Source organism: Rhea pennata, chromosome 2 (assembly GCF_028389875.1).
Source record: "Rhea pennata isolate bPtePen1 chromosome 2, bPtePen1.pri, whole genome shotgun sequence".
In the NCBI taxonomy this organism is placed as follows: Eukaryota; Metazoa; Chordata; class Aves; order Rheiformes; family Rheidae; genus Rhea; species Rhea pennata.
In genome coordinates this window covers 83,803,398-83,816,338 of record NC_084664.1, presented here as the reverse complement: position 1 = coordinate 83,816,338, position 12,941 = coordinate 83,803,398, and positions in this window count along the sequence as shown.

The following is a 12,941-nucleotide window of genomic DNA, read 5'->3' as shown; positions in this document are numbered from 1 at the left end:
ACCGATACAGTTTTTTACAGTATTTTCTAAAGGACAAAACATACAGAATTACACCAAGAGGAAAAGAGAGAGAAGAAACTAAGCCAATCTAACTTTATCCATAAGTGACACAAACAACCAAATACATTCCAGATGCAAAAGAATCTCCATTTTTACTGGGGAGTTCAGGGGAGAAATATTACGAAAAAGAGAGCAAAAATTCTTAAATACGCAAATGCAAGAGTAGGTTCCAGTACTGCATGCTTTCTGCAGCAGTATTGATATCAGAGACTCCCTACATATTTAACTGAGTATGTATTAGGACAGAAGATAAAACAGGATACAATACAGCTGTTTGATGCCCCTTTGCTAGAGAAAGATTTTGGTTAAACATATCCAGCACTGCTGCATATAATTCACAGCAAGAATCCTAATGTTTTCTTTGCAGAAGTGAAAAAAAAAAAAAAAAAAAAAAAAAAAAAAATCCCCACTTTTTATGCACATACACAAATATCAAATAAGATTGTATTTTTTTCATTTACATTACAGTACTTATTTCTGAAAATTAAGTATGTGGAAATGTTTCTTTATCACTATGTTTAAGGAAGTTATTTTATAACAGTTGAGAAGAATCTGAAGTAAATATTGCAAATTTAATCCTGTATGTATTATTAAATAAAATAGCAGTACACATATAACATATATGAATACTACTAAAATTATCATATAATAGTGTAAATGAAAATATCTTTTACTACTTGTCATATGCATGGAGTTTTATTTCCCAATATCTTTTAGTAAATGGGAAAAAAAAATCAATTTTACCATACAAACAACATTTCAGTAAACTAGACATTAGCCTAGTGAAAGAGGAGCATGCAGTCTCCTGTACAGACAAATTGTAAAAAAAAATAGGAAACCCGTAATCCATTGGTTTACGTAATTTATTTTTAGGAACTAGATCATTCAAGTAACTGAGTCTACTACTTAATATTACAGGCAACCACAGAGTATATACCTAGTTCACAAACAACGTGCTGTCCATGATCCCACCTGTCACAAATGAGTTAGAGCATCGGAAAGCAAATATGAGGCCCTATAGTAAAAGATTAAGGATCATGCACACCAGAGGTCATGGAAGGGGAACAGAAAGGAATCGAGGGCATTTTCCCAATGACTTTCTTACATTCTTGCAATTGTGAGGAACTGGAAGATGAAACTCCCAGATGATTCTGCAAAGTGGAGAAAATTTAAAACAAGCTGCCTTCTTCCCTAATAGCACCTGCTCATATGAGCCGTGTAAAATACAAAATATAAATGTAAAAAGGCCCTGTTACTGTTTAGCCTGAATGAATTTCTTTCATGTTCTTATAATAAAAATGCTAAAGGACCAGATGCAACAAAGTGAAAATACATTAATAGTGTGTTTCAGGTGGACCTACAATTTACTTACACAACAGAATATTTAAAACTTCAGAAATATATTTCGAAGTATTGCAATCAACAGAGCCCCAGAAAATAGTGAGTTCTTACAGTCCATTACAAGAAGTATCAAAAAATAATAAACAAAACAGAAATTAATGAGAAATGAGCTGCGTGTGCAAGATCTTACATGTACAAACTGGTATGTGACCAACAACAGTAATGGTAGACCACTGCTATTTTGTAAGGCCTTCAGGGGTAGCATTGGTGGTAAGAACTGACTGAGCAGACTCAAAAAAACGGAATTTAAAACATACCTTAATCTACAAAATCATCATCTTTCATATCCATCACATCAACATATTTCCATCAGCTGCCACCGCCTGTATATGCAGATGCTTTTTACTCATTCACTGTTACAAGATGTATCAACCATACCATTTCTTCCTGTGTCCCTCAAACCAGACATTTCCACAGTTTGTCCTTCAACAGCATGCAATGTTATCCCGTTCTGGGGAAAAAAAAAAAAAAAAAAAAAAAAAAAAAAAAAAAAAAGTTGTCCTAGGTCAAACTACTTATCAGTAACATCACCATCTATCATTCTTTACATACTATCAAGAGACTACCCTCCATTTCTTCTCGTTGTCCAGTGTGACACTATTGCCATTAGAACTGATTTTCCCATGATAATTTTTGAATGGTTTCTTCTGCTATTTTTTATGCAAAGTTGTGAGAAAATTAACCAAATTTGCTACATTATTCTCCAACAAACCTCTTCTTGTAAGTTGTTATTACTGCAGTAACCAGAAAAATAGGTCTTAACAGCTACACAACTGCTTACTATGCTAATCACGGAGAGTGAAAACTATCAAAGCCAATGTTTTGGCTCACTTAAAGGTTTCTTTTCTTTCTTTTTTTTTTCCCACCAGTTTGCACTTTTCACATTGATTTGCCTTTATTCTAGTAGAAGCTAATTTATTTGATAGCATTTCTCTAAGTTTATCTAAGATTTAGCAGAAAAAAGAAATAAAAACAAAACCAACTTTTGTTTGCCCTCGTCACTGGCAACATGAAAGGAAAAAAAAAACAATTTTTTAGGAGCTAGTTACAAGCATATATATGAAATGAGCATATCACAAAAGAGAGTATTATTCCTTTTGTTCAAATGAGCAAACTACAAGTCTGACTTCAAAAATTACTGGAAATCTTCAAACACTGTACTATCTTTATCATTCTCATTTGAAAAGTAAGAAATCACCCAGTAGTAACCTGTTCACTGCAAGAATTGCAGATAGGTGTTCAAGATAAAACGACTTCATTTACACATAGAAGTGATATCTATTATATCCAGAAGGATTACATAAACAGTAAATATAAGGAGGTAAGAGCAAATATAAGGAACCATATTATGTGAGCGTAGTTATTTTTCCAGTAAAGTGTCAGGGGCCTCACTATCATCACTTCAGTTTTGCAAAAATGTATTCAGTCACTATTTTAATATGGTTGAACTAGCTGAAAAAAAATCATTTTTCACATAACTGAAGATGTAAAAAACAGTAATTACAACATAAGCATTTCTAAGTCCAACAAACCTGACACAATGCATTTCATTTTTTTTAACTCTGTCTTTTCTTTGCTGCTATCCTGTTTTTCATTTTAAAAGATTATCTGTCAACTTTGAAATTAAAATAGCAATTTTTAAAGTTCTATTTTTTCTAAATGTGAATTTCTCTTTTTTTCAAACAAAAATTTCAAGCCAAACATTTAACTTTTGAGAAAATTTCACTGTCTTTAAGTTGATGTCACTCTAAATTAACAATGAAAAATAATAAAAAAACATTAAAAAAAATTGGCAAACTCTCTTTCTTTGGTTTTGGCTATTGAAGAGAGATGAGATTTTGGGCGGGATGAACCTTGACTCTGACCTGGCAGAGACATTCCTATACTCTTAAAAAAACATCACATTTTGTGCTTGTGCTTGCCAAAATACTACTGAACATTTCCATTATATTATAAGGAAAACTTTTGTCTAAAAATACATGCTTAGGTGCAGTGCATGAAAACTTTCAACAATCCTCTCTTATATCTGTCCTTTTGAGGGGAACAGAACAAACTCTGATTATATAACATCCATCAAAATACCAGAGGAAAGCCAACAATTAATCCAGAAAGTATCCTCTATGATCCAACAAAGTAGTGTGTCTTGCAGATATACAAAAAGTATAGCAAATCCAAGAATTGAGATGATAGTTAATCAGTGAATTCTTGAAAAGTTTTGGAAGTCATAATAACGTTGAAAAAAATTACTCAGGAACTTTGATAAATTTAGCAATGATGCACAAGCAATGGCTGCAGAATAATGCATGACTCTAGTACATCTCCTCTCATGCACTTCATCATTACAAAGAGTTACAGAAGAAATGAACACCTGTGGTTTTGGCTCTTTTCCAGATGTTGTGGTAATCTGCTTGTTTATAGGGACACTAGCTCTCAAGAAAGGTTTTAATGTGAAAGGCAGCTGCAGGCACACCACAGAAAGTTGAAAAAAGATCTCATCACCTTTGAGGACTTAATTTACTTGCTATGAATCAAGGTGTTTACACAATATTTACAGCTGGAGAAGACAGCTCCAGATAACATAGTTCACTTGCATTCTGCACCTCCCCCCCCCCCCCCCCAAAAAAAAAAAAAAAAAAAAAAGGTTTAACAAAGTCTCTCATCAAAACTCCCCAAAAGATTAAGCTGTCATAGGATAATAAGGAGAATACTCACCTGGGTAAAAGACAGGAAATCAATGCCAAAGGAGTAAATGATCAATAATCCTAGTGAAAGAAGGCTGCTGGTGGAATCCTTCAGAATATGATCTTTCGATCTGGAAAAAGAGATGAATAATGGAATAACAAAGTTTTTTTATGATTATTTTAAAGATTGAGAACACTAACGATATGGGCCAGTTACAAGTGGAAAGATACTTTGCAATTGAAGATGACTGCACAACAATCTCTGTTAATTTAATGCAAAGTGAAGCAAGTGGGGAAAAAAAAGTCTAAGCTGTATGAACACAGTGATGAGCTATGAGTATTCACAAATGAGATCTCAAAGTTATAATAGCTAATTGCAGAACAAGCTTAGCCCAGAGTTAAGTTAAAAAAAATAGCAAAGCAAATATTAAGAATTATTAGGAAAAGAACAAAAGAAATAGTGTTACACTATTGTCTGGCATACCCTTAGACTCAGTGTTGAATGCTGCCCTTATCATCTTGAGATATTCAAGATTAGAAAAGGTAAAGAAGAGGTTGAGAGATGAACAAAGGCAGATTTTTTTTTCTTTTTTTTTTTTTTTTTTTTTTTCTTCTGAAGAGCAGTGAGGCAGGCTAGGATTCTTCAGCTTGAAAGACAGACAGCTGACTGGAGATATGACACATGTCTATGAAGATATGAATTACCTGTGGAGGTAAGTCCACTGTTTTTCAATTTAAAAAAAAGGGGGGGGGGAGAGAAGTCATCTAATAAAACAACAAATATCAGCTTCAAATGGAAGAAAAAGAGATCATTCTTCACCTAACATGCATAAACTACTGCAGAATTCCTTGCTGCAAGATTCGACAGACAGTTATGGCTTATATGGATTTTGAAATACCTGAACAAAATTGTAGAGGAAAACGTATCAAAAGCTCCTCTTTACAAAATACCATCTTTCCAGATGCCCCTAAATTTTACATTGCCAGAGGCCATAGAATTTTTCTAGGGAAGTATCACTAAATACTGACTTTATTCTTACAGTTAGTTTGGCCACTAACAAGTGCAGCATACAGGGCTCCTAAGCTCTTTGGCCTTCCGGTACATTTATTCTGTTTTCTCATGTATTCAAATGTTCTCATTTTTATGATACCCTTGCCTCCTTCAAAAACAACCTCTGCCCTATAATTCTGAGTGCAAATGGTTTGGTGATCCTTGAAATTCTTTGTACCTGCAAATGCTGCTGAATCATCAAGAGATAATTTTCCAGAAAGTACTTTAACAACAGCATCCAGAAGAGATATAGATAAGGAAAAAACATGGGCCGTAATGGTAGGAAAACTTTCTCTTAGTTGTATTTGCCTTTGCTACTTATGAATATGCAGTTACTTTTTAATATAGGTGGGCACAAAATATGAATTTATTCTAAGAAAATTTAATGACTGTATTTTCAAGACATTGCTAGCATTAAACCTAATGATCATCAAGTTTAATGTAACAATATTTAAATTGCCATTTAAATTATTTTACTGTGGATAAAAGTCCATCAGACACAATTAAGCTTATTATACAGTCACTTATCTGTCACAAGCAACACTAGTAGCAGAAGCTGATGAAACTTGCCTGTAACTCAGAGTCTAGTGAAAACTATGATAGCAAGGAAATTGTTGCCCATCTTCTTATCTCCAAATTACCTATGTGTGAGAATTATTTTTTTGTTTGTTAGTTTATTGATACATTCAAGGCAGAATAAAACATAAAAGAAAGTATTACTTCTAATGTCTATATTCTGTATGTGTGTATGTGCATGTATATGTGTGTATGTACACACACACTATACATATATATATATGTATATGTATATATTTTTATGTATAACATGGAGAAAAAACATGTTTCATTCATATTAACAAGAAAGAATTTTCAAAATGTCATAATAACCTTTCTAGATGACACTCCCAGCAGAGAAACTTTAGATAGCTACTATGCACAATTATGCCAAAGATATATAAACATTCCTGCATCATTATCTCAAAGCTATGACCTAAATAGCATCAGTATAAATGGGGCTGGAAAACAAAAACAAACGAAACAAAAAAGCATGAAGGTTGTCTTCTGGCCTTTAATTTTATCATCTGAAAAAGTAGTTCTTGAAAAAAAACAAAACAAAAAACCATTCCTTTGTAGCTAAGGGCTCAGTTTGGCCTTCTTCCATACCAGTGCACTATTGATATACAGTCAAAGAAACCTTCTCTCTTGTTGCTAATCTTCATATTCTCCAAGAATTACCATAGTTTCTACATTGACAGCTACATTAGTTCATACTACTCTATTTTGCTCAGCTGTGCATTACCTATGAAATGCATATTAGCTATTTTTATATATATATATAATCAGTAAAGCCAAAACATGAAAAAACAGATGAGACGTATTTAAAAACTAACTCATAATACACATGAAATAAACAAATTAAGCATGAACATCATCAGTAATGGCATTTTCTAAGTTACTTTTGCAACCTTAACAATGTTAGCCAATACTCTTTTAGAATACAATGGCAATTATTATGTGATAATTCATCTAAATTTTCCTTAGAAGTTCAACTTTTCCTGTTTCAAAAGGTGTAATAAACAATGTCACGGGTACATTTTTTAAACTTTCCTAGTGTAAGATTCTTTTGTAGCATCAGCATTCCAAAAAAAATTGAGTTTATTTCAAATTCACTCTTTGTTTTCTATGTAACAAACAAGGCCTGTCAGATAATTACATCCTAAAACCCAGAAGCTTTTATCAGACTGCCAAATAAACCTTCACAAGCTTTTTCTGCCATATATCGGGAAAAAAAAGAATTTCAATAAAGAAAAAATTAAAAAAGCAAAAAGATAAGTCTAGATAGAAATAGAGAGATGAAAAACAAAATCTGTATTTTTCCCTAAATGTCCAGTGCACACAGTGAAAATGTACCCGGAGAATAAATTGAAAATAATTTTAAAAATTGATTTAAAAATGTTTCTTGGATGATTCCTTCACGATAGCATGTGAAGAGATACTTACTCACATTTCTTCCCTTTCACCAGTTCCTTCCTGGGGTTCTTTCGAGGGAAATGTTCCTTCGCTGGACTCCTGCCAATTCTCATGATTTAGGGAGGCTGCATGACTGAAGCAAGACATTCCCCCGAAGTGTCACATGCTTGGCTTTCTGTAGTTCTGATATCTACAGTAGAAGGAAAAAAAAAGAACGAGAAATAACATCAAATAACCTGCTAACTCACGTGTAGTAGTTTTTGTTCATTTGCTTGCTTGTTTTTTTTTTTTTTAATATCTAATACTTTTAAACATTTAGATTATTTTTTAGAAACTTTCAACTCTGAAAATCATTTTGAGCCTTAAGTTCCATGGTCCTTATATTAAAAAGACAACTCACACCTTTTAAAACACCAAGCAACTACTCTTCTTCACTTGGTATGATATTAGTTGAAATATTTGAGTAGTTTAGTTCAGTAGTTCGTGAGGACATCTGTAAGCTAAGGGCACAGAAGGAGTACCAAGCGAGAACATCTTTCTTATAGCTGTAAATGATGCAAAAGAAATTTCACACTATTTCTACTAGCATAAAGCTATCATCACTTTAGTGTAAAAAGTACAAAAATAGTTAGCAAGGCTGGACAAAGATGCAGAAGCACTCTCCCTAAAGGGAAAGACAACTAGACTAGAAATCTTCAGCACAGGAAAAAAAATGCTAATTTTTTTGATTATGATTATGATTAAAGAGAGACAGACTTTCATAAATAACATGGAGAAAGGGAGTTGGAAATGATTACCCTATGAACCTTTGGATGCAAGAACTAACGAACAACAAAATTTAACTGAGAGATAAAAGCTTTAAAAAAAACAAAAAAAAACCCCTTACATAGTATGTAATTAGGTTGTGGGAGTCATAGTCACAGGTGCTTTTAAGGACTCAACCAAATTTTATTAGTTTCAAACAAAAATAATTAAATAATAAATAGTTTAGACTAACTTACACAAAATATTTATAGAAGCCATCGACAGGAAGGATAGCCCAGACACAATGACTATCTTTATACATTCCTAAAGCACTGTCAAGAGAAAGAATAATCCAAAACACTCTTTGTTCTTTTTTTTTTTTTTTTTTTTTTTTTTTTTTTGCTTCTCCCACTGCAGCTGGACAGAGGTTCCTGGCTTAGATAGATCCTTGATCTGACTCAAGCAAGTCAACCTGGATTATCTTGCTGATCCCTCGCTTCAAATGGGGGAGCATGTTTTGAATTTTCTGTATTAAGTTTTACCTATTTTCCTGATAATTTATTGGCTCTTTCACAGTGAAGCTGGAGTATCCTGGCATAAAAAGGTTATTCACCTGCAGTTATATCAGAAACCAAACAACCAGGTAGAGAACTTCCTCCCCCTCACACAGCCATTTAGTGCTTCCTTTATCTGAAAACAGTGGAATCCTGGTGGGGAAAGAGGGAGGGGAAGGTCCTCACAAAAGTCAGTTTGGAGGAAAGATTCACAACCAGTAATTTTAGCAAGGTGATGAGTGGGAGATCACCTTTGTGATTTTTTTAGTATCCATTAATTTATTCTCATTCAATAGAACAAAAGAACAGATGTAAAGACTTAATACACTTTCATTTCAATAGAATAACTCAAAGTTTTTTTTTTCTTTTTTTATCTTCAGACCAACTATATTCTTTAATAGCAGTAACAGTTAGATGTCTCAGGCATTTCTCTTTCTCTCTCTGAAGTTTCTTCACCACTTTGCAGAACAAAAGTTAGATCATCAATGTAAAGGGAATGCAGATTACAGAATAAACATCTAGAATTGCTGGGTAATATATCCATGAATATATTCCTATTAGGTATTATTGTGATCTGGTTAACGGTCCAATAACTATAGATTTAAAATTAGAACGGGAGATCCATCTGTTCAGAGTCAAAATATAGATGGAACCCAGGAGGAGAGAAGAGGAATCCAAATGCTACAGGAATTAGAAAACATGCAGTTTGTAGCTAGAGACCAGTACAAATAATAACATTAAGACATGCTTGAGAAAGAGACAGGCCTTGCTTATCAACTATAGCATATATTACAAAATACTGAAAGAACTAGCATCATTTTGGAAAGAAGAATAATCAAACAGTAACTTTTAAGACCCACAATGGGAAGAGAAGAGGAAACTTTCCTCAAAGTTGCTTGTAAGAGAAAAATAAATCAACCCGCAGGACAAACAACAAAATACGGTCTGAACAATTAAATGTCAGTTTTGTAGCTATTTGTCATTGCTGTCCATTTCAATGAAAACAAAAGATTTCTATGATGACATCCATTAATTTAATACAAGTATAAGCAATACTAATCAACATTTTAATGAGTAGATATTGTCCATGTATAAACACACTGAAAATAACTCCTCTTAGTCATTATCAGTTATCCATAAGTTTTTAAATCATATAATGCACAAACAATAGCTTTACATAAGCTAATAAACAAAAAGCAATTCGTGTTTAAAAGGAAAATATCAGGTAGGGATAGGCAGCACTCCAGTTTTTGCCTAGCACCAAAACACTACAAAACTAAAATCAATTCATGTGGCAACTAGAGTTTAAATATAATTCATAAATAAAAATCATTCTTCTTTATAAAGTGGCAGAAGCTGACTAGCGGGGTTCACTGAATCTCGACCAGCGCTATCGCAATGCAAAGTGTTTAAATAACAGTAACAATAGGTCGGTCGTGCCTTTGTAGGAGGCAAAGACAGCAGGTGTTTCCTTCGATCATCACTTTGCTTTCATTTCTTCCGTGCTAGCAGTGGATGAACCTCAAACCGTTGTGAGGTTCAGTGCAGCCCTGCTAAGCCCAAAGGAGCCTGGATGATTGCATTCGCAGCCTGCTTGCAGGTTTTTAGGCCCCAGTCCCTCTCGGATTCCCTCTTTGGCATTCCACAGCTGATGGGAAAGAAAGTAGAGCCCTAAGTCTCGTAATCAAGTTTGAAATATCATGAGACCTGACTTTCATGTAATTTCAGCTGCGTCCAATTTCAGTTAATTAGAAATGCTATCAGGATCATTTACTTTATGAGTTTTGCATTTTATATCTCCTTCATAAGCATAGTGGTTTTGGTCACGCACAATCAAGGAAGTTTGATAGAGCAGCCAAAGATACAAACACATAAATAATAAAAAGAACTTCCTAATAAAATATTTTCTATCTGAGAAACAAGTACATACAAGGTGAAAATCAATGTGTTAATTCACTGTGAAAGTCTAACATTCCCTTATATGTTCCCCAGTGCAGAAGAACAGTCATGGGCCTATAAAAAGGAGAATAGTAGGCTGTGGATTTTTTAATTCTCTTCTTAAGTGTAGATGATCATAAGCCACTCTGTGCTCAGGACATGAAGGGAACTGAGTTTGAAAAGAAGCTGTAATAGACTCTACTAATATATCTACTATATTCCAAAGGGAAGCAGCATTCATTTATTTTAATGGCACCTACCCTAGATGAGTAAGCAGAAAAACAGGATTAGGCAAAAGACAGTAGAACTCTAAAGTCTATGACTCTGCCCTTGTTCGTAAAAGCAACCAGCCAATTTCGACTTATTATTCTCAGAAAAGTGGCTAAGGCAAAGATCACCTACATCTCTGCCTGGCATAACTGTATTTCAGCAAAAAAAACATTATTCCCAGTGGTTCAAAATTTCTTTGAGAATAGGATGCATATACTAATGCTACAACAGGTTTATTAATGTGTTTCAAGATATTTGCTTACAAGTTCCTGTTATCCCAACAAGAAGACAGGTTAGAAAAAGAAGTAACAATGGCAAGAATTATGTAAAAACAGACCATTTTGTGATCTTCTTTTGTAGTACTCTTCATAGAATTTAAATATTTTGAAACTATCACCTAGGCCACTAAGAAGAGAGTCAAGATACTGTCTACTGTACATCTTATGTGCCAAAATGCTTTCACATTTCAGTGAGAAGCCCTGTATTTTAACACGTGTGGAAGATATCATCTGCTTTGCTGAACAGGCAAATATTATCATATTTTAGTTTTATTTTCTTGACTGTACTTGAACAGAAAACTGAGATGCTAAATTTGAGGCTATTAAACAGTGGTTCACTGCTTGTTTGTAATTCCTTGGAGAAAAAAAAAGTCCCGGCATTCAGCTATTTTTACAACATAAAAAAGAAAATTGGTTAAATGTTAACATTTATGATACTGTCAAGAACTTGTATAAAATTGAACTCCGACTCCCATGTTAGCTGACCATGATATTCTAATAAAATACATTTTAAAAGTGTTCAGGAGTCTAATAAATTATTTCAGAATTACTACCATATATCATAACAGAATTACTAGCATATATCGTAACATTCCCAGTATACTGGAATACCAACTCTCTCTTACTGAAGCATATCTAGTTCATATTTCAGCATCATTAAAGTTATCAATTTTGCAAATACGATGAAGCAGCTCAAGAAATACTATCTATAAAGTTGTGAGGACATAAGACAGATATGTGCTATTATAGCACTAAGAGGATATTAGGAAATGGCTGGGGTATTTGGAACTAGAACACTTGAAATGGTTTCTCTAGAAGAAAAAATCATTTTATGAATACAAAATTAATCAGAATACTATCTAAATTTAGATCCCCTCCTCAAATGAGCAACAGCTAATCATTACAGTTTACTTCAGTGTTGTTTCAGATGAGAGAAAGAATAACATTTATATTAAGTTAAAAAATGTTTATATCCTTTCATCCTTTATATCCTTTTATCCAGGCTGCCTTATTATATATTTTATTAGCTTAGTGAGTGTTTGCTCTGACATAAAAAAATCAGGACATGGTGAAACATTTCCAAACTTTTTAAGTAAACCGATACGACAACTGATTCAAATGAGCAAGAAAAGAAGTAAAATTGCAACATAATCTAGTACAATATCAGGAAACCAGTAGATTTTTTTTCAAAGAGCTTCAAAAAAATTGAAAAAAAAAAATTTTATGTCCCACCCCTATACTACATTTCTCAATAAAATTGTATTAAGTTTTTTTTTTTTTCATTTTATTTTACATAGATTGAATATATGGTGACAATTTTCAACCTTCTTTGGTAATTTTTCTAGGATCAAGCCTCAGAATTGTCTTTGTTCATCTTCAGCTGGACAAAGGGTCCTGCTCAAGCCCTTTAGAGATGTTCCCAATCAGTCCAACCTTCCTGATTAGTCTGCTGCCCTGATACTATGACAGTTAGTTTCTAGCAGTTCCATGAAAGACCATTTGGAAGGATCACCTAATGTAAATTTTGAAGGAGAGTAAGTGCATTTCAATGAAGCTATTTTGGGGTTAAACAGGAAAAAATGAAAACTGATCTTGGCATGCTCCTTTCAGGAAAACAGTTGAGATAAACAACCAAGAGTTTTCCATAAATACACCCTTTGTAAAATACCAGGTAACAGAGAAAAAATAGCCAGCAGTTTTCTTTACTTCCTTTAGCCCTTTGAAAAGGCATTTCACACCTCACTGCTCCAGATGTCATACCCTATAGATTGTTCCTTACTTTGCTTGATAAGTAGTTATCTCAGACCATAATTTAGCTTGCTTCTTTTTCTTTATTGGCAATATGTGAGAGCTTACACTATAAAGTGAATGGCATACTTTATGAGGGAGAAGCTCGTCTCTATTTCAGTCATTATTATGAACATCTGAATTCTGAATTTCTCAAACACCTACTGCTATGCAAACTGTCCCGTACGAGGCTTGACCATCTTTA